Consider the following 18880-nt stretch of genomic DNA (forward strand, 5'->3'; position numbering starts at 1 on the left):
GAATCTCCCGTCACCCAACATGGGGGCGGGGGGGATTCTATCCTGCAGCCTTTTCTGACATACTTAAGGGGAAGGAGGGGGTGGGTGGTTTGAAATACTTAAATGACGGTCGGGTGACCTCCGTGCAACTTCAGAGACTCCCTCCCTCTGGAAGGTGAACGGGTTTGGGAGCCGGGAGGGAATGAGGCGTAGAGGACAGGAGGAGACACCTAGGACTACGGCAGCAGCAATCACCAGAAGGATTTTCCAGCCCACGACAGCAGTCTCCAACTCCTGACACCGCCCTCTCCCCCAACGACCCCTTCCCCAGAGCCCCCCCGCCCCAGAAGACCCCCGAGGACTCACCCCGACCCCTCCCAGTCCAGTGCCCTAACTCTGCCCTCACTCTTTGCCACTTTCCCAAGCCCTGAAGTGTATCCAGGGAGGGGGATGGGAGAGGTGTTTAAAGAACGAATCTCATTGCAATCAGAATTTATCCGTGTCTCCAGCACACACGCCGACAGTTTTGCAGTCATGGTAAGGCAAGTCGACAAGAGGTGGAGGGTACTTATGGTTGTGTTATTGAGGGAGGGGTTGCTTTTCTTTTTTCTTTTTCTTTTTTTTTTTTTTTTTTTTCCAAGAGACTCTAAACAAGTGAAGGGGGGAAGGGGGTAGCGGTAGAGATTTCAACCAGGACTGCAAATCAAGAACGCCCCAGATGCAAATGTCTGTCTCCAGATGTTGATGATAAGGATTTGGACCAGTTACCTTGGCAGGGTCAAAACTGCAGCAGGTTAATCAGGTGAGTCGTCGGGGATTTTAAAGAAGCCGAAGCCGGTTTCTTTGGCTATGAAAGTCTACAAACCCCCCATGCAGGAACGTTGCACATCTTACACACGCCTCCTTTAACTGGGCTCCCGCGACCTCGGCAGGCGAGGGGGTGCTGGCCGGCCCGCCGGTGGCAAGGGCACGGCCGCCGGCTCTGCCCCCGCGGGCGCGGGGCCGGCCTGGCCCCCGGGGTCCGCGTCCCGAGCGGCTGTGCACTCACCGAGCCGGGCTGCGAGGGGCAGAGGGGCGCCCGCGGCTAGCCGGAGCGCCGAGGCGCCTCCCTTTTCTCTTGGTAGCGTCGGTCCGCACTCCCTGTGACCCAGGACGTCATGATGCCTGTCTGTTTTCTCAATGATAACTTGGCAGAAGAAGAGAGAGGCTGCCAGGTTCTCCTCGGGTGGTTACGTGGTATGTGCACGTTTCTGTTTGCATGCGTTTCTCTCGCTCCCTTCTTAAAAATAAATATCTGTGTTTGAAAAAAAAAAATTCCCGGCACTGTCAGGATTTGATTGCATTATTGCGTTTGCATAATTGACGCCTCTGGGTGTGTATATGTGTGTGGATGTGCGTGTGGGGTTTTTTTTCCCCTTTAAATCCTGCCGCTCCCGCCGCCGCAGCCGCCGCTGCAAAGGGGAAGCAAGCATGCGTTCATCTTTTGTCTTTCATTTTACCTTCAGGGTGACATTCAGTGCCAACTGCTCCCTTTTGACCGTCGCCAATCCCCGCCTGGGCAAAATAAATTTTAAAAACGTGGGGGGGAGGGGAGGGACCGGCCCCGCAGCCCCAGCGCTGGGGTGGCGACTCCCTCCGTTAGCGGACCCCAGACCTACCCCGACCCACCTCCCGCCCCTGAAAAACCCTTTTCCCTTCTACCCACCGGGCCCAGGCAGAGAAGCGGCACCAAGACAGCGAGGAGCATCCACCCCGGGCCAGACACTCATGTTCGCGGCTCCTACTTGCTGACTTGCATCTCGGATGCCTTCTCCGTGTGTAGGCCTCTCACAACTGGAGCTATTTTTGTCTCCCAGAGATGTTCTTTAAAGCCTTTTAAAAATGGGAAGGGGGCAGGGAAGAAAACCGGAGGCGGGGGGAGGAGGGAGAGAAATAAAAGCCCGAGCCCCCTATGTGAAAGGCTCTCCAGACACATCAGGAAATTTGGGGGGCTCCTGGCGCCCGGCCCACCAGGGGAGTTTGCAAGGGCAGAAGGGAGAACTAGCTCTTTATCTGAATTCCTCTACGACAGCAGGAAAACTTTTCCTTCATACAAACCTAGTATTGCTGGCTAGTCCCTGCATTTGTCATTTTTATAATTATGTTCTCTCGCATCAGCATGAAAGGTCTCAACCATAACTCCTGATATTTATTTTTGCAAACATGAGAATGTATTTGACACAGTGTGGCCACGTGACAGGTAAAGCAGAGATCGTGTCCTCTTTAGGACACTTAGTTTCTGTTATTTGTACGTTGGTGTGTTTTCTGTAGTTTCTATTAATCATAACACTGTGCACATTAATCACCATATGCGCATTACTGAAAAATAAATAGTGCCAGGTCTGGCAAATATTTCACCCTCCTTTATCGCAGATACCCCATGTGGAGCAGAAGAATGGGCTTAGGAATTTTATTCCACATGCTTTCTTGTTGTTGTTGTTGACCTTGGTCACCATGGTGGACTGGTAAAGTCACTATTCCCACAGATTCCAAAAAGCCCCTAAAAGATGACAGCATGAGCCAGGGCTGCAAAAAATAAAGTGTGGAGGAGAGTGTCACATCGGAAAAGCAAAGCTGACTGGGAGGAAAAACTTTCTGTCTCACCCAAGATCATCTGCAGCTGCTGTAGGTTTAAGACTAGTTTACCTACTTGAGAGGTTGCCTAAATGGAATGAAAATTGCAAGTAACTTTTCTCTTTAGAGTCATACCCCAAGGATCACTGGAAATTCCATAGGGAGAATACTGTAATTATGCAAAGACCAGATGATCAGAATTGGAAGAGCGCCTCCGTAAAGTAACCCTAAGTGTGTGAGGGCCATTGACTAATAGATCCCCAAACTAGAACAGTGCCTCCTCACCCTTAACAACCAGACACAGCTCTCTGGCCCTTAGAACACCAGAAAGATGGAGCTGGTGCGGTCCTGTCCAGTGCTTAGAGGTCATCGGTGTCAAAGATGATTCTAAAAAAGGCCAGGAAGGGCCTATTCAGAACACGAGTGGGTACCATCTACTGATGTTACTGCTAACATTTTAGTGACTATCCAAGAGTCCAAGAGAGGCTTATTAATATTCAATCTCTCAACCTGCTTCTCTAGCTTTATTACTTATTAGCCTTAGAACCGGACCTTTAAAGAGTCACTGTAAAAAGGAAAAAAAAAAAAAGAGCCATAAAAATTTGACTCACTTTAATTCCTTGAAACCCATTTTTCTTTCCAGACAAATGCCTTCTGTGCCATTTACCAGCCATGGGGTAGATGTCTGAGCACCCAGCAAGGGGTAGAGGCTAGAGTAACTCCCGTTCTCCGGGTTTGAACATATCCTTCCTAAACCCGGATTCTCTGAATCCACCTCTGGCTAAGAGCTGCTCTCTCTTGTTTATTCGAGTCCAAACTCCTCAAGATGACATTCAAGTCTTTATTTTGTGGCCTCACCCTAAATATAATAGTTAATATTGCCGTAGCTTGTTTGGTTTAACTTTCCAACCATATCAAAGCCACCCCCCCAAAAAAATGCTTACTAAGATGGATGGAATGCATGGAAGGTGCTGTCTGAAAATTTGCTTGTGGAGCACACCTGGGTGGCTCATCCCTTAGGCCACTGCCTTCCGCTCCGGTCATGATCCCGGGGTCCTGGGATAGAGCCCCGCCTCAGGCTCCCTGCTCAGCGGGAAGCCTGCTTCTCCCTCTCCCACTCCCCTTGCTTGTGTTCCCTCTCTCACTGTCTCTCTGTCAAACAAATAAATAAAATCTTTAAAAATAAAAATAAAATGTACTTGTGTTTAGAACTTGTAAATCCTCCACAAGAACAGGAGAGAAGGATTATTGGTATTCCCATTCTACCCAAGGAAACTGAGGCACCAAGAAGTTAAGTCATTTGCCAAGAGTTACCCAGCTGGGGTTCAAATTCAAGTGCGTTGAGCCCTCACCATCAAGTTCTCTGCTTACCTACCTATGGACTCAACTTCATGTCTACGCCCTCACATCCTGCAGTCCGGCCACTGCACCCACTGCCCACACCCTTTGTTAACCCCAAGGTCACTGCCTGAGCATTCCACGCCCCCTTCTGCCTCTTTGGTATTCAAATTCTGTTGGTCAAGGCCAAGTTCAAGACCGACTTTGCCCACAAAGCCATTATTTACTATTATTGGGTGTATTGATCATTCTCTTTGTTCCACACTGTTCACTTTTACGTGTGACATCACTGTTCTGTTTCTGAGGTTTATTTTTCATCTCTTCTTCCTCTCTCAATTCCTTTCTGACAGCGTTATGCTTTTTTTTCCCCCTGCCTCTTCCGGTTTGCCTAAGTACGACCCCAGCTGTCCTTAACTCGCTTCCGATGTACTGATGGACACAAAACTGCCCTTTGGAAAGCTAGGACGCCACTTTTCAATCTGATAGAAATTGCAAGTTTGATGTAGGAAAAGTTTTATCCTTTTAACTGAAAAAATTGCAAGCTGGCTTCTCCATATTTCAGATAGTCCATAGAAAACAACCAATTAAGATCAGAGGCGGAATTATTTAATGGGAGAAGCCTATGACGATGAGGTAGAGGTCATGAATGTGGGGAGTGATGGACAAAACTCAATCACTGTGGCTTTTTAGCTGTTATGATCCTCCTTCTGCCATATTTTGAATTTTCTGAGTGTCACGTTAATATTTCTGTTTAGAATTAGGAAAATAAGACTCGTAAATGTGAGACCGGTGACGCCATCATGCATCTGCTACTGACCAACTCTGTGTAACCTCTGGCAAATTATTTTATAACTCTGAGCTGCAGTTTCCCTCTTGCATAAGAAGAGATTTAGCTAGTCTCCAAGGTCCGTCCAACTCTAACCTTCTACAAGTCTGAAACAGGATGTGGCAGAGAAAAAAAAAAGAGGGCTCAGCCTAGGAAGGCTGGGGTTTTTTTTTGGGGGGGGGGGGATACAAAAAGTATGCTAAGGAGCTCAGGTAAAGCTAACAAAGTCCTTAAGTCTAATTTCTGAGTATATGTAAGGGTAGCTCAAAACACAAAATCCATATATGAAAATATTTTCAAACTTGCATTTTCTAAGATGGTCTCATTTATATAGGATAAAAAAATTAATTGAGTGTACCAACAGCCCACGGTATCAGCTACAATATTATTGGCTGTCATTCACGCTTACCTATAACTTACTTTCTTTCCAACACAACCAGATTGTTACAGACCTCACTTGACAGGAACGGATCCAACCATTTTTGCCTGGATGCCTTAGACTCCAATCAGCTTGAATTAAATTGTGAAGCTAGTCGAAAAGCTATGGGTTTATGGTGAGAGACTTGGGGAGCTAGAACCAGACAAGGGTCTCCTACATATTTCCTCTTTGCAACTAACTCTGAGAAAGCCTCCCTCAGTGTTCCTTTCCTTATTTATCCTTACTAGAGACTTACAACTCACTGACCTTCTCACCGGCTTTGGTTAGGATACATGAAACAGCAGAAGCAAAAGCACTCTTCCCACACAACGAAGTATTATCATGGCAGGTAGACTGCACTTTACACCAGAGATGATATTCTAAAATATGGTACAACGTTAACAGAACATAAGGTCCCCTGGCTGCAAATCTAAGTTGATTTCTACTTGCTAGTTATAGGACCACAAAGTCCTACAGCTAGCTGAGGGCAGAATCAGGATGATTGTGCAGAAATCACTTTGTTCCAGTCCATACTCAAAACCTGGTATAAACCACGGGCAAATATTACAGATCATCACATCAACTGGGACCGGGGCAGTTAGAAAACCTATTTCAAACAGAATTTCAGGGGTGCCTGGCTGGTTCAGCCATTAAGCATCTGACTCTTGGTTTCGGCTCAGGACATGATCTCAAGGTCGTGAGACAGAGCCCCACATCAGGCTCTGTGCTCGTGTGGAGTCAGCTTGAAATTCTTTCCCTCCCCCTGGTCATGCTCTCTCTCTCTCTCTCTCAAATAAAAAGAATCCAAAATAAATAAATAAATAAATACTACAACGGAAATTTATACCATGCCTCTGACATCAAAAAAATGAAAACAATTTCATATGGGACAAAGGTCCTCAGGCCAGATTGCATGATAGCTCTAAGGACCCACGGATAGATTAACAGTCTGAAAGTTGTAGTCAAAATGTATGTGTGTGTGTGTGTCTGTGTGTGTGCACGCACACGCGCACACATTGTTCTCAAGAGAAGCCCCATAATGTTCATCACATTTGCAGAAGGGTTCATGACTCCAGAAAGGCTAAGAACCACTGATGTAAGAATAGTTTATTTTAAAACTGAACTTAAAGAGAATAATACATTCCTTTAAGCCGAATGCCGTGCTGACTGCCACACGGACAGTGTGTAATAATCACCGGTGTTCAAAATGATGGCCTTGAGACACAATAAAAGCTTCAGTCATCAAAGAAATTTATTGTCAAGGTATTTTACTTACCTGACACGGGACAATGTACCAGTCTTTCAGAAAGATCTGAATATTGAAATAAAATAAGAAGAGGTTTCTGGTTTTGTTTAAGCTGGCTGGACAATTCTCTGTGTGCTAAGAAAGATGAATTGCATGTAGGAAAATACTCATTGTTTCTGGGAACACAGTTAAGGTCTGCTCAGCTGTGAGGAGGCAGAGAACGAAGGCCTGGACCAGAAGTGTAGCAATGAGATGGGGAGAAGGGACTAGAGAGGTAGCTGGCAGGAACCTGGGATCAACAGACCAAAGTACTGGGCGTGGACAACTAAATTAATGAATGCATGTTAAAGAGGTACAAATTAGGCCTACGCTTAGAAAACAGTGAATTCGGCTTGGGATATACTAGGTTTAAAGGCCTATCAAATAGCCAGATTCCACTGGCCTCAGGAAAGACTTAGAAGAAATACGTCGCTGGAGAAATGTATTTGGGAATTATCAGTGAATTGGCAGTGGAGTCAGTGGTAATAAAGATGGGGGGAGGGAGGATGATGAATGCAAACGATTTAGGAGCATCTGAATTAAAAACTGCATTTATTTGAATAACGTCTAATTTGTAAAATACGAAACTACATAATACCCAAGGCAAAACAGTGTTGGTTATTTTAAATATTTAGAGACTCCTGTATTTAGACCATAAATTTCTGAATAGAATTATACATCTCAGATTTTATTTTATACATAGGACTTTCTGGAGTTCTTTATTTCAAGGTGCTTTTCCATTTGACATAGTGCATTCAGGGCCTGGGTTCAGAAGGGAGAAAGGCTTTTCTTTGGCAACCAAGTTCAACTGGAAAAAGTCATCAAGATGTCACCTGATGCCACATGTTACCGACGACGTTCTCAGCATGTGGCCCTGCCAGTTGCTGAACCAGCAGAGGAAACTCAGTGTCATGGAAAGAACACTGAACTCGGAGTCAGAACACTTAAGCGGGAGTCCAATTTCTCCCTCTGACTGTTTTTTGCGATCCTGGGAAAGTCATTCAACTGCTTCTACCCTGCATTTCCTCTTGGACAACTGCCCAGTGCCCCTCGGGGGATGTTGCCATGATCACCACAGGGGTGGAACAGAGAAACTAACCACATGCTTCCAAAGTCCCCTCCTTGATGAACTACTCCAGGATGCCATCTCCCACTCTCCTCCCTGTGATGGCCCAGGGTGACCCACAACCCCTCCTCTGTGCCTACTTCAACACATTTTTAGCAGTCACCATATTTTATTGTAATATTGTTCATATGTCTGCCTCTGCTACTCAGTGGTAAATGCCTTCTGTGTCATAAATGTTTTAGTTCTCTTTTCACTTCTAGTCCCTAGCACGCAGTAGGTGCCCGATGAATATTAAATGAATAAACTATTATCCGGGGAGACCATTTGCCTATATCGGTTCCTACTCCATGAAAATTCTTTAGATAATCTGGGAGGTGGAAAAGCAGGGCCAGCCTTACAGATCCACAGCCATAAGCTCTCCTGTATCAGTGCTTTGCTCCCAAGGGGCCCCTCGCTGCATTACATGCACTGATTATGCTACCTTATGTATACAGTTATTATACAGGAAGGAAGCAGGTCATTTCCTGGTCATATTTAAATGTAAGATGCAAAACTGCTCCTCCCTCAAAAAAAAAAATATATATATATATATTAGCACTGACTTTGTTTGGCCCTGATACATAAATGCCGCATACCAGGTTTTGGCAGAAAGCTAAGGAAAGGAAGATGAAGAGGGTGAGAGACAGCCCCGGGAACACGGAGGAAGGCTGAATGGCTTCACAGAGTGGTGGAAAGAACCTAGACCACAAAACCGAAGGTCCTGTATCAAATTCCCGGGGAATGACCTTCAGCTTTATGTGATCAGATATGGCATCCTCAGAATGGAATCATAGTGTTTAAGCAGCAAAGTTACTGAGATAATGGATAAAAGAGCCAAATGCCCTGTCAAAACAGGTGCCTCATAAAAGCAAATTCTCCTCCCTTTCTTCCTTCTTGCCTGTTTACCTTCCCAGAAGAAAAAGGAATCCAATTCACAGATTTACAACCATGATCAACTTGTAAGCTTTACTCCTGACCAGGCTCCTCAAAAAGAGGACCACAGAGATTAGCTGAGACCAGTGTTCTCCAAACTTTGTGGCATGCTGGAATCCCTCAGAAGCTCTAAACAATCTTGATCTGCAACATGTGCCCCACAGCAATGAAATCAGAATGTCTGAGGGTTGGAGCCAGGCAACGGTATTTTATTTTTTTTGGAAACTCCAAGGGATTTCAGGGTGCCCCAGAGTTTGAGGGCCATTGGCTAAGGTAGAGAAATGGGCCTTTGGCCAGTGAATTAGTCTAATTAGAGCCCAGGAGCAGTTCTCCACTCTTTCCCAGTCCCAGAACACTTATTCCTCCCCCTTGCACCTTCCTTTGGCAAGTTCTTTACAAATGAACCCTAGACAAGGTAGTAACGGTAGAACGACTCATCCCAAGTACCAAAAGAGCAAAGAGAGCAAGCATGTAAGGCAACTGTATTTGTAGTACTTTACCATTTAAAAAGTGCTTGAACCCCTCATTGTATTTACTCCTCACTACAACCTTGCAAGGTGGGTATTATTATGAGGCCCAATTTACAGATAGTAAAATCAAACACAAGAAAAGTTCAACTCTCAAGGACAAAGTGGCAGATTCGCATCTCACGCTTGCGTCCAGGATTCCAGAATGGATGCAGTTTTCCTGCGCCTTTAGAAGCCTTACAGTTCATCAGTCGGCGGGGTCACTGCCACCTGTGAAGGATGGCCCAGAGCTATGGCCTAGCTGCTCTGCCATGTTGGAAAAGGAGGGCGGAAGGGAGGGCGGGAGAGAGGGAGGGAGGAAGGAAAATATTTTAAATACATTTGAATTAAATAGGTTCCTTTCCAGTAGGCTTTCCAAATTATTTAATATGCTAACAAGCCCTGTAAATATCTAGAAATTATTATTTCCCAACTGATTGAACAGTGAAACCCCTTTTAAACTCAGCATTTCTTAGGACTAATGTCCCTTGGAATGCCATTAAATAACAGCTGCTTTCCTCATCCGCCCCCAATATTTATTTAAGTGTCACCCTTGTAGAGAGGAACCCCCACCCCCACCCCAAGCACCATATTTAAAACAGAAGGGTCGCCTGGGTGGCTCAGTGGGTTGAGCATCAGACTCTTGATTTTGGCTCAGGTCGTGATCCCAGGGTCCTGGGATCAAGCCCCATGTTGGGCTCTGCTCTCAATGAACCGTCTGCTTTTCCCTCTGCCTCGGGTCCTCCCCAGCGTGTACTCTCTCTCTCTCTCTCAAATAAATAAAATCTTTAAAAATAAGTAAATAAAACAGGAACACCACTTTCTCCCCAGGCCAGTCCTCCCTACCTGCTTTCCCACTTTGTTTCTCCATAATCCCTAACACCTTCTAATATAGTACACAGTTTCCTTATTTATTTTGTCTGCTATGTGCCTCACTCTCTCTGCCTGTGTGCTCTATGAAGGCAGGGTTTCCTGGCGATGTTTTTCCCCATGTGATATCTCCAGCAGCTAGAAGAGTACCAAAGGGCCAAAGAGAAATGGTCCATGGAAAAAATTCAAATGAAGGTAACTTCTCCGAAGTTAGGGTCCCTTTAAGGATACCTTTTCTAATTGTAGCTATCCCTAGAATACAACCTAATGAAGTGGCTGTGATTCCCTACCTTATAGGAAAATAAAATTAGAATTAAAGCAATTAGACCTATAAGCAGAGCAAAAAATTGGTTAAGCAAAAAGGTTGTTAAACTGGAATTGATTTTTTTTAATTTTCTATGTAATTATTGTGAGATAAAGTAGACATGGTAGATGTTTCCAACGGTATCTGAGAAACCTAATAAAAACGTGGACATCCTTGAATTCATTGCACCCAGCCCTAATGCACCAGGCCAGGAAGCTATTTTTCATCTACCCAAACTGACCAAGTTGAGATATAAAAATTCAGCAAGCCCCAGATATAACAATGTTAATCATTGCCTGAATTAAGATTCTCCATAGGTCAAATCATCTTCTGAGGAAGCTTCTATAGAATTCTGATGGAAACCAGCCTGTAGCTCCGGTGTTAGTTGGGTCCTCCCCCACCGGTTCACAAGGGCTCCACGATATAATAACAGCACTTGGTATCAGCATAGAGTCGTCGTCCTCTGTAAAGGTCAAAGTACTGTGAACAATTCAGATATAAGCAGGGATGATGACGGTCCGCAGAGCTCAGAAAATGACCCAACTGACCGATTCTTCTCCAAACACCAGAGTAACAATGAAGTGGGGGATACACAGTCGTATATGCCCGAGGAATGCTCTGCTCCTCTCCTGTTTTCCTTTTTATCCAGAAAAACCACATTTATGAAGTAAGGCTCTTTTAGTAATGAAAGTGGTATTTATTAAACACATCAGACACTACAAATCCAAATGAGCATTTCGCTCCGAAATAGTCACTTGGGGAGGCTATGTAATTACCTCCGTGATCCTGTAGTAGCTCCAAACATTGTGGGAATTCCTCTTTTATTTTTAATTTTTTTTAAGATTTTATTTATTTATTTGATAGAGATTACAAGTAGTCAGAGAGGCAGGCAGAGGGAGAGACAGAGGAGGAAGCAGGCTCCCCACTGAGCAGAGAGCCTGATGCGGGGCTCAATCCCAGGACCCTGAGACCATGACCTGAGCCGAAGGCAGAGGCTTTAACCCACTGAGCCACCCAGGCGCCCCTGGAATTCCTCTTTTAAAATCACCTTCATAGCTGGCTTAAAACTCACAGGAAAACCAATATCATTCTTTTATGGCTGCTTTTCATGTAACAAAAATCCCCGTAATCTTGGGGGTCAGAGTAGTAAGGAGCCGACTGGCTGCCTCTCACCATCTCCCAGGCATGTATTAAAGACACAATGTGCTGAGGCTCTGCCTGATTTGCTGCACGGCAGAGACTGTGTTTACAAGTAACCATCCCAGGAGATTCTGAGGCATCCAGTTTCCCTTGCAAAGTGGGGGTGTGAGCACCTCGATGCTAGAACAAGGTCTGGCTACTGAACCCTGGCCTGAGCCAATTAACCTTCCTCTACTTTATGGCCACAAAGCCAGAACCTCTAACATCTGATTACACATTCTCTCACCCAACAACTGTTGGGCCCTTACTATTTATTTTGCACAGTGGAACCTGTTGGCAAATGAGAAAGCCTCAAGTGAAAAAGTACGGATGGTTATGTGGAAAACATCACTATTAGACACATTCTCTTTCTCACCATGCTTTTTTTTTTTTTTTGACCAACCTCATGGCTTCAGCCTTTGCTGTGGAGACAGTCCAAAAAGAATAAGGAGTGTAGGCAACAGACTCAAACTGCCTAGAGTCAAACTCTTGCCTGACCACTAATCAGGGGACAAGTTACTTATCTGCTCTGTGCCTCTGCGTTCCTCATCTGAGGTGTAGCTAATCATAGTACTAGGTCCTAGGGATGCTGAGAGGATTAAGTGAGATAACACATTTTCAGTATTTAGCACAGTGCTTTTAGTTTTCAAAAAATATCAATTATTATTATTTTTAGTACTTAGATGCTAATAATTTTTAAATTATAAATTCTAGATCCCATCTCCCAACCTCCTTATTTACCCTGAATATATAGATATCCACCACCATTTCAAACTTACCACATAAAAACTTGAATTAAATATTGGTCCAACTTTTCAAATGTATTCCAGCTTATTTGCTCCAATCTTGAGTCAACTTATCATTATCTGCAGACTCATAAGGTCTCCAAACCAATTTATCTCAGACTTTTGTCTCCTACCTTATTCTACCTCCCATGCCAACAAATATACATACATCCATGTTCACTTAAAGTCATGTTGATTTTACCTCAATAATTTTTCTTTCCACTTGTGGGTGTGTGGTTTTTTAAAGATTTTATTTATTTATTTACTTGAGAGAGCACACATGAGCAAGGAGAGCAGCAGAAGGAGAGGGACAAGCAGACTCCATGCTGAGCATGGAGCCCCAGGTGGGACTTGATCTCCCAACCCTGAGATCATGATCTGAGCCAAAATCAAGAGTCAGTGGCTCAACTGACTGAGCCACCCAGGGACCTCATGTGCAAGTGTGTGTGTATTTGTGCTTGTGTATTTTAAACCAATGTTTATTTAGACATTACTACATACCAGGTCTAAACACTGTACAAACATTAAGTCATATAAGTTTTACAACAGCCTCATGAATTCAGTGCTATTATTATTCCCATTTTGAAGATGTAAAAACCAAGGCACAAAGAGGTTGGGAAACTTGCTGAGATTCAACCAATTCTGAGAATGGGAAGTCAATGTTGGCAGCACGGTACAGAGCTGTGCTTTTTACCACTAACCAGCATGCTGCTAGAATATTTAAAATAAAAATATGTGTTGAGTTCTCCACACAATATACCCTCACAACAATCTTATGCATAGATAGGATTAAAATTCTTCTTTTGTAGATGCGGACACAGGGGCCCATAGATATGATCTGCCACTTCCCTAGCTCGGGTTTCCATTATGTGTTGCCTGGGCTAATGAAATGACCTCTTGTCTCTTCTCTGCACCTCCCAGTTGAAATGGTGCTGGGAAAATTGGATATTTACATGTAAAAGAATAAAACTAGACCCCTGTCTTACATCGTGCACTGAAATTAATGCAAACTGAATTAAAGACTTAAAAGTAAGACCTGAACTATAGCAGAGTAAAAACCATCTGCAAAGCCAAAGAGTCAACAAAATGAGAAGGCAACCTATGAAATGGGAGAAAATATTTACAAACCACATATCTGATAAGGGGTTTATATGCAAAATATATGAGAAACTCATACATGTCAATAGGAAAAAACAAATCATCCAATTTAAAAATGGGCAAAGGATCTTGGCAGACATTTTTGCCAAGGAGATAGTCAAATGACCAACAGATACAGGAGAAGATGCTCTAAATAACTAATCATCACAAAAATGCAAACCAAACCACTGTGAGATAGCACCACACACTTGCTAGAATGGCTATCATCAAAAAGACAAGAGATAGGGGCGCCTCGGTGGCTCAGTGGGTTAAAGCCTCTGCCTTCGGCTCAGGTCTTGATCTCAAGATCCTGGGATCGAGCCCCAAATCAGGCTCTCTGCTCAGTGGGGAGCCTGCTTCCCCCTCTCTCTCTGCCTGCTGCTCTGCCTACTTGTGATCTCTCTCTGTGTCCAATAAATAAATAAAATCTTTAAAAAAAAAAAAGACAAGAGATAACAAGTGCTGGCAAGGAAGTAGAGGAAAGGAATCCTTGTACACTGTTGGTGGGAATGTCAAGTGGGATAGCCAGTATGGAAAACACCTTTGGGTACATATTTATATCTGAAGGAAATGAAACCACCATCTTGAAGAGATCTCTGTGCCCCCATGTTCACTGTAGCTTTATTTACAATAACCAAGACATGGAAACAACCTACATGTCCATCAGTGGATGAATGAATAAAGAAAATATGATTGATTATATATACACACACATATATACATACATATATATATTTTTTTCAGCCATAAAAAAAAAGAAGGAAATCCTACCTTTTGCAGCAACATGGATGAGCCCTAAAGTCATTATGGTAAGTGAAATACAGAGAAAGACAAATACTGTATGATCTCATTTATATGTGGGGAATATAAAAATATTAATCTCATGAAATAGAGACAAGAACGGCAGTTGCCAGGACTGAAGACATGGGTGAAGATGGTCAAAGGGTAAACCTGTTGTAAGATGAATTAAGTTGCAAGAATGTAGCGTAAGGCATGGTGACTATAATTAACAATACAGTATCGTATATTTTAAAGTGACTAAGAAAGTAGACCTTAAAAGTTCTCAGCACCAAAACAAAATGGTACCTATATGAGGTGACATATGTATTAACTAAAATTATGGTGATAACAATTCCCTTATACACACATCAAATCATGTTGTGTACACCTTAAACTTATACAATGCTGTATGCTAATTTTAGGTCAATAAAACCGGGAAACCTCAAATAAAATAGAAAAGAAGGAAGGCTTCTCTCAGCAAAGGGGAAAATCTGCTGTGAGTGGGATTCCAAATAATGCTGCTCAGCATGGCTCCAACCATCCTATGTTGAATGGGTTGAGGGACTCAGTCTGGAAGGCGTGGATTGGAGATCCATCTCAAAGTCTGGTTTGCACAGAAGCATACGGTTTTGGTTTTTTTTTTGTTTTGTTTTGTTTTTTTTAAGATTTTATTTATTTATTTGACAGAGAGATCACAGGCAGGCAGAGAGCCAGGCAGAGAGAGGAGGAAGCAGGCTCCCTGCTGAGCAGAGAGCCAGATGCGGGGCTTGATCCCAGGACTCTGAGATCATGACCTGAGCCGAAGGCAGCGGCTTAACCCACTGAGCCACCCAGGTGCCCCAGCATACGGTTTTTGTAAGTTTATTTTACATGTATTTGGGCTTGCTTGGAGGAAGTGGGGAGCTGATGGAGGGTAGAGAGCTAAAGCACCCTCCCTCGGTCACCCTCCCTCCAGGGCATGGTTAGAACATGAAACCAAGAGGAGATGGAGATCTCTTCAGTCAGTTCCTGGGGTCTGGATGTCATGCTGTGATGGGAAGTAGTGACAGGCTTCTGAAAGGGGAATGACATGATGGTACGGATGTCAAAGAACGGACTACGCAGGTGACTGATGCCACTCCTGGACTCACAGTCCTAAAGGGGTCTGTCCTCGTCCCAAAGAAGGAAGTGGGGTCTCTTCAGCATTCCCGGAAGAGACACCAAGTGTCAAAGGTTTGAGGTGCCCACATATTTGCTGTGTTCAAGAAACAGCAAGCAGACCCAAGTGGCTGAAGCAGAAGCCAAGGGGAGAACAGGTCAGAGCACAGGAAAATGAGAGGGAATGTCAGCACAGAGATGGGGGCGGTTCTCCGGTGGGTCCTGAGCAGAGAAGCAACCCGGTCTGACTTGTTTTGCAAAAGAAATCACTATTTGCTCTGATCGTGAATGTCGCCAATGGTAACATACGACCACTGTTCCTGGAACAGGGTTCTGTACCCAAAACATTCCCAGACACTGCTCTGCCCTCAGTGCTCGCACCTTTTTAATAAAGCTCCACCCATGCCTACATCACGTGCTTTATAGCTGAGTCAAAAGGAAAACAAAGTCAAAGACAAACTGTCTTTTTTGTCCCCCAACCACCCCCCACCAACGCCATGAACAGTTCTGGTGTAGGGCATCTGGAGAGCCAGGTGCTGGGGCTGGTTACCTAGTTAGTGGGGCTGGTTACCTAGTAAGTGCCTATTCATCTGGCGAAAGCTCTGGAAGCCACTGTTTTAATACACGAATGAAATGGGAGGGGAGCAAAGAACGGCCACCATCAGCCTGCTGTCAACAGAGTAGGGTGGAAACAGTCACAGAGCTTGCATTCCAACAACCCGGCTTCTAGACTTGGGTCTACCATTTACCAGCTGACTGGCCTGGGGCAGTTGAACTAACTGAGCCTCATGACCTCATCCACTCTGTGGAGATGATTCCTGCCTCCCCGTGTCGAGGAGGGAGAGAAACGGGAGACCTAAGGGGCAACGCACTTTGGAAATGAGAAAATGGGCTCTGTGAGAGTGAGACATCACTATCTTATCAGCTGCCTGGTCCCCAAGCAAGGTCTTGAAGTCAGAGAACTGGAGTGGCTTGAAGTGGAAACAGAGATGAGAGAGACTGGAGCAGTGGATGTTGGGTATTACTGGGCTTCAGGGGAAGGAGAAGTGGAAGAAAACAGTGACATCACTGGAGCATTCTTCCTATTCATGATACGTTTTGTATCTAATCATTTCAAATTTTGCAATAAAAAAGTTATATAAACTCCATGGTTTGAGAGTCATCATAAAACTCTTCCTCACGGATGACGCTTCTGTGGTGAGAAAGAAATCTTAGGGAAAGCTCACATAACAGGCTACTCTCTGGCAGAGAGTTTGCAAAGGATTATGGGTTCCGCGTGAATTCAGTTGGACAATTAAAGTAAGTGCACTCTCCTGTCTAGCTCCTTGTCCCTGTGACACTCTCATTCCCAAAGATACCCCATCAGACCCCCAAGCAAATCGGTTTCATCCGAAGCATGATATCCATCCTGACCCCTAGTCAGGGGCAATCCAACAAGGCCAGATGTCCTGTCATAGTCATCATTCTTCTTGTCTCTTGCTAACGGGGTAGGCTGACTCCAGGAACTGAATTCTTGGTTCCTATAATCAAAACCCCACATTGCTCTAGGCTAACCCTAATAACCAATTTTGTACAAAAGCTATCATATGTTGCATTCTCAGTGTGGTTCAGGCATGCGCTAAGTGCATTACTATTTTTATCATCACAATAACCCTATAAGGCAGGCACTATCTCATTTTTATTGGCTTTACAGGAAGTAAAGAGAGACTAAATAGCTTGGTCAGGGCTGTGAGTAAGTGGTGGGGCCAGGAATTGGGTTGAGCTGTTCCCCTCCCAAGCCTTAATCAGAGCAGTCTGAGTACTCTGCCTGGGCCCCTGAATGCTGGGCACATGCATGGGTCCTCTCTAAAGCCTGGAGTTGGCCTGGATCGATGCTGCTGCTTTCCCTTGAACAACCTGGCTGGTTGAAGAGCCACCCCCTACCACTGGCTGGACTCCCCTGATGCTGACTCCCACGGGAGCACCAGCCTGTCTCCATGGTAACGGAGCCTCCTGCTTAGACATCTTCCCCAACCCACAGGGGGACGAGCAGCCCAGCACCTGCCCCGTCCTAGTAGCCATCCCTAGTCCCAAATCTCAATTCTTCTGGCTGGTGATTTCCAAGCATGTGAAGCTATTAGGCCATGTGAGCTTGGACTCTCCTAAGGGGAAAGAGAAGAGGTTTTCATGAAGTAGAAATGAATCAAAATGCTCATGTTCACCTTATTTCATTTTCTAGATAAATAAAATAAACCTTGATACCATATAATTATCACTGTAAGAACTAAATCAGTGACTGAACCAGACTAGTAAATTCATCTGCTGTGTAAAAACTAAGCATCAATGCAACACCCCTTATGTTTAGATACATTTAGATATGTTAATGGTAGACTTAATTGCGAAAGAGTTAAAAAATATATATATGTTTTCTTTCAACAACTGCAGGAAAACAAACAAACAAACAAAAACCTGAGATTAGGTAAGTCTTCAAATGCAATAGCCTGTGAGCAACAGATCTCAGTTTTCAAGCACAGGACCCAACCACCGTCTCTGAAAGTGATGGTACTTGGAATCTGGATACATGAGATCAAAGAGGGGTCTCTTGAGTGAACAGCAGTATGAAAACGAGACCTCGTCTAGGCTGTCCCTCTCTCCTTCAGCACACCCCACCCCCAACCCCAGCTAACACACACACACAACACCTGGTCTCGGTGGGTTTTTGGTCATTTTGAAGTGATTCTATGACTAGTTTCTGAAAGTATTTAGTTAAGCATGAATTGAGAGGACAGGGTTGCAAAAGACACTGATGTTTTTACTTTAGGCACAGGATATAACCAAAGAAGAAAAACTCTTCAGTTGTGTAGGATAAAGAGGCTCACTTTTCAGGAGAAGGGGCTTTTGGAAACAAAAATTCCCTCCACAATCCCCCTGGTAACATCAACTATCCTATTACAAGCTGCTTGGCCAGCCTCAGGTTTTGCGGACATGGGACACTTGGCCTTGAATTCTGCCACCTTCCCCTATGACTATGACCTACCCTCCAGCCTTCCCACCTTAACTTTGACACTCTCCTTTGCCTGACTTTGAAGCCTGCCAAACTTCCTCACATTACTCTGAAGGAGACAGTATTGTAAAACTCCTTCTTGGCAAACAACAGATTTTGCCCAATTTTATGCTTTTACCATGTTCTTTATGCCTATCAGGATTTAGAAAGTGGTCTCCCCTCCCTGGCCTCCAGTTTACCACCTCTCTGGAACTGAGAAATTTATTAAAACTAGAATAGTTAAGCCAGTCTTAAAAGATTTGGATGTATTTATTAGATGGATCATTTTCCATATATTCATCTGTTCTGTAAACTAGGCAAAACACTGCAGCAGAACTACAATGTTGACTAATCTCAGTATTATCTGGCTGATGTTAATAGTCTGGCTTAATCTTGGAACGTGGAAGAAAAAAGCAAGAAAACCTTGCCTCTGTGTTATGTTACATCAAGAAAAATTAATGTTAAGTCAGTAAAAGGATGGCAGTCTCCCGTTATCTGCGGGGGTATGTCTCAAGACCCCCAGCGGATGCCTAAAACCACAGATAGTACCAAACCCTACATATATAATGTGTTTTTTTTTTTTCCTATCCATACATATCTGTGATAAAGACCGATTTATAAACCAGGCACAGTAAGACATTAACAACAATAATGATAAAATAG

General features: G+C 44.2%; 1 protein-coding gene and 1 long non-coding RNA gene across 8 annotated transcripts in view; one reads left to right on the forward strand and one right to left on the reverse strand.

The window, feature by feature from the left end:
* Positions 1–18880, reverse strand: part of ESRRG (estrogen related receptor gamma) — a 618606-nt gene that overhangs the window by 571463 nt on the left and 28263 nt on the right. For 2 of the 7 annotated variants that reach the window (XM_032872925.1, XM_032872922.1), the window contains exon 1: positions 748–996. The exons of 2 other annotated variants lie outside the window; for them this stretch is intronic. The gene's annotated coding sequence lies outside the window, so the exon portion shown is untranslated. Of the gene's footprint in view, positions 1–747; positions 997–1027; positions 1109–1684; positions 1777–18880 lie in introns of those variants that run through there. 3 more of the 7 variants (XM_032872921.1, XM_032872924.1, XM_032872918.1) reach the window with 3 other exon arrangements.
* On the forward strand, positions 342–1766 carry LOC116876644. Its single transcript, XR_004384435.1, has 4 exons — positions 342–516; positions 718–781; positions 1104–1215; positions 1694–1766. It is a non-coding gene; the product is annotated as an uncharacterized LOC116876644 (long non-coding RNA).

Source organism: Lontra canadensis, unplaced genomic scaffold (assembly GCF_010015895.1).
Source record: "Lontra canadensis isolate GAN:19392208 unplaced genomic scaffold, GSC_riverotter_1.0 scaffold46, whole genome shotgun sequence".
In the NCBI taxonomy this organism is placed as follows: Eukaryota; Metazoa; Chordata; class Mammalia; order Carnivora; family Mustelidae; genus Lontra; species Lontra canadensis.